Raw genomic sequence first — 4,417 nt, 5'->3', positions numbered from 1 at the left:
CTGAGCACCAAAGGGTAACCTGTGGAATTGTAATGGACACTATGAGAAATAGTGACTTGATCAGCTCTTGTGCTGACTGTTGATGTACAATGTAACACTTTATCCATTTTAATATTTTTTTGTTCTAGTATTATTGGTTGAACTCTGTAATTAACACACAATTATTCTTAGCTGTTTAAATCTTAACTGAAAAGTGATCCTGGTTAAATATGAGAATGAGAAAAAGAGAGCGAGGAGATGTGCAACTGGGGACATGCTGAATTGGACTTCCCCCAAATGATGGAGTTAGAAATGTGCCAGGGGATTCCAATACAATCCCATCAAGTTGGCATGTACCAATGCCATCTCATTAGTCCAGGTGCTCAATTTCAGTTCACAGCTGATCACACTGATAGGCCTAAGAGTCAAAGAGATCACACAAACAAGACTAATGTCTGCTAATACTAACTGATAAAATCAGAAAGGGAGAGAAGGATCCAACATGGGAAGTGGGAGACACAGCAGACTCAGAGAATGACAGCTGTCCTAAATAACACTCTGGCCTCAGAATCAGCCCATAAGGCATTCAGATCTGGATCAAGAGCCCATGAGAGTATTTTAGGCATGGAAAGCCAAGACACTCTGTAAAAAAAAGAAGGAAAAGAAGAAGAAGAAGAAGAAGAAGAAGAAGAAGAAGAAGAAGAACAACAACAACAACAACAACAACAACAACAACAACTAAATGAAGGATCTCAGTGAGTGTGATCTCAGTGAGTGCGATCCCAGTGGAAAGAACGGGGCCATCAAGGTAGGAGGTACCTTTCTTTGAAGGGAGGAGAGAAATTCCACTTTGACTATCACCCTGTCGGAATAAGATCAAAGTCGGAGAATCCTATAGGCTTCCATAGCCTTGGCAACCCATGACTAGAGCCTAGGGAGATTACTGACACCATAAAAAAGAGTGTTAAATCAACATCAAGAGTCACTGTGTACCTATGTCCCATGTGGGATCTGTCCTTAATGTGTTGTCCAATGTGAAGTAATGATACAGCTAGTACTGAAAGAGTATTGTTACACTTTGTGTTTCCATGTGGGTGCAAACTGATGAAATCTTTACTTAGTATAACTGAATCGATCTTCTGTATATAAAGATAATTGAAAATGAAAAAAAAACTCTTGGTGTTAAATTGAAAATTACATAGAAAATTAATCATTTTTTTAAAAAAATATCCTGCAGGATCTCTGTCCTTAATGTGCTGTACACTGTGATTTAATGCTATATCTAGTACTCCAACAGTATTTTTTTCACTTTGTGTTGCTATGTGAGGGCAAACTGTTGAAATCTTTATATATACTAAACTGATTTTCTGTATATAAAAAGAATTGAAAATGAATCTTGATGTGAATGGAAGGTGAGAGGGAGTGGGAAAAGGCAGGGTTGCAGGTGGAAGTGAAGTTATGTGGGGGGAATTCATTGTAATCCATAAGCTGTACTTTGGAAATTTATAGTCATTAAATAAAAGATAAAAAAAAATTGAATAGTTTCTGTACTGCAAAAGAAACAATCAGGAAAGTGAATAGGAAACTGACAGAGTGGAAAAAAATATTTGCAAACTATGCAACAGATAAAGGTTGATAACCAGAATCTACAAAGAAATCAAGAAACTCCACAACATCAAAACAAACAACCCACTTAAGAGATGAGCCAAGGACCTCAACAGACATCTTTCCAAAGAGGAAATCCAAATGGCCAACAGACACATGAAAAAATGTTCAAGATCACTAGCAATCAAAGAAATGCAAATCAAACCACAATGAGTTTTCACCTCATCCTGGTTAGAATGGCCCACATTCAGAAATCAACAAACAATAGAAGCTGGAGAGGATGTGGGGAAAAAGGGACACTAACCCACTGTTGGTGGGAATGCAAACTGGTTCAGCCACTATGGAAGTCAGTCTGGAGATTCCTCAGAAACCTGAATATAACTGCACATTTCAACCCAGCCATCCCACTCCTTGGAATTTACCAAAAGGAAATTAATTTGGGAAACAAAAAAGCCATCTGCATATTAATGTTTATTGCAACTCAATTCACAGTACCTAAGACCTGGAACCAACCCAAATGCCCATCAACAGTAGACTGGATAAAGAAATTATGGGAAATATACTCTATAAAATACTATACAGGCTGGCGCCGCGGCTCACTAGGCTAATCCTCCGCCTTGCGGTGCTGGCACACCGGGTTCTAGTCCTGGTCAGGGCAACAATCCTGTCCCGGTTGCCCCTCTTCCAGGCCAGTTCTCTGCTGTGGCCAGGGAGTGCAGTGGAGGATGGCCCAAGTCCTTGGGCCCTGCACCCCATGGGAGACCAGGAGAAGCACCTGGCTCCTGCCATCGGATCAGCGCGATGCGCCGGCCGCAGCACGCCTACCGCGACGGCCATTGGAGGGTGAACCAACAGCAAAAGGAAGATCATTTTCTCTGTCTCTCTCTCACTGTCCACTCTGCCTGTCAAAAAAAAATACTATACAGCAGTAAAACACAATGAAACCCAGTCATTTGCAACAAGATGGAGCAATCTGGAAAATATCATGCTGAGTGAATTAAGCCAGTCCCAAAGAGACAAATATCATTTGTTTTCCCTGGTTGGTGACAACTAACTGAGCACCAAAGGGTAACCTGTGGAATTGTAATGGACACTATGAGAAATAGTGACTTGATCAGCTCTTGTGCTGACTGTTGATGTACAATGTAACACTTTATCCATTTTAATATTTTTTTGTTCTAGTATTATTGGTTGAACTCTGTAATTAACACACAATTATTCTTAGCTGTTTAAATCTTAACTGAAAAGTGATCCTGGTTAAATATGAGAATGAGAAAAAGAGAGCGAGGAGATGTGCAACTGGGGACATGCTGAATTGGACTTCCCCCAAATGATGGAGTTAGAAATGTGCCAGGGGATTCCAATACAATCCCATCAAGTTGGCATGTACCAATGCCATCTCATTAGTCCAGGTGCTCAATTTCAGTTCACAGCTGATCACACTGATAGGCCTAAGAGTCAAAGAGATCACACAAACAAGACTAATGTCTGCTAATACTAACTGATAAAATCAGAAAGGGAGAGAAGGATCCAACATGGGAAGTGGGAGACACAGCAGACTCAGAGAATGACAGCTGTCCTAAATAACACTCTGGCCTCAGAATCAGCCCATAAGGCATTCAGATCTGGATCAAGAGCCCATGAGAGTATTTTAGGCATGGAAAGCCAAGACACTCTGTAAAAAAAAAGAAGAAGAAGAAGAAGAAGAAGAAGAAGAAGAAGAAGAAGAAGAAGAAGAAGAAGAAGAGCAACAACAACAACAACAACAACAACAACAACAACAACTAAATGAAGGATCTCAGTGAGTGTGATCTCAGTGAGTGCGATCCCAGTGGAAAGAACGGGGCCATCAAGGTAGGAGGTACCTTTCTTTGAAGGGAGGAGAGAAATTCCACTTTGACTATCACCCTGTCGGAATAAGATCAAAGTCGGAGAATCCTATAGGCTTCCATAGCCTTGGCAACCCATGACTAGAGCCTAGGGAGATTACTGACACCATAAAAAAGAGTGTTAAATCAACATCAAGAGTCACTGTGTACCTATGTCCCATGTGGGATCTGTCCTTAATGTGTTGTCCAATGTGAAGTAATGATACAGCTAGTACTGAAAGAGTATTGTTACACTTTGTGTTTCCATGTGGGTGCAAACTGATGAAATCTTTACTTAGTATAACTGAATCGATCTTCTGTATATAAAGATAATTGAAAATGAAAAAAAAACTCTTGGTGTTAAATTGAAAATTACATAGAAAATTAATCATTTTTTAAAAAAAATATCCTGCAGGATCTCTGTCCTTAATGTGCTGTACACTGTGATTTAATGCTATATCTAGTACTCCAACAGTATTTTTTTCACTTTGTGTTGCTATGTGAGGGCAAACTGTTGAAATCTTTATATATACTAAACTGATTTTCTGTATATAAAAAGAATTGAAAATGAATCTTGATGTGAATGGAAGGTGAGAGGGAGTGGGAAAAGGCAGGGTTGCAGGTGGAAGTGAAGTTATGTGGGGGGAATTCATTGTAATCCATAAGCTGTACTTTGGAAATTTATAGTCATTAAATAAAAGATAAAAAAAAATTGAATAGTTTCTGTACTGCAAAAGAAACAATCAGGAAAGTGAATAGGAAACTGACAGAGTGGAAAAAATATTTGCAAACTATGCAACAGATAAAGGTTGATAACCAGAATCTACAAAGAAATCAAGAAACTCCACAACATCAAAACAAACAACCCACTTAAGAGATGGGCCAAAGACTTCAATAGACATTTTTCAAAGGAGTAAATGCAAATGGCCTACAGGCACATTAAAAATATTCAGCACCACTAGCAA

This window comes from Lepus europaeus, chromosome Y (genome assembly GCF_033115175.1).
Source record: "Lepus europaeus isolate LE1 chromosome Y, mLepTim1.pri, whole genome shotgun sequence".
NCBI lineage: Eukaryota > Metazoa > Chordata > Mammalia > Lagomorpha > Leporidae > Lepus > Lepus europaeus.
The sequence above is the reverse complement of the archived record's forward strand: the minus strand, read 5'-3'. Positions refer to the sequence as shown.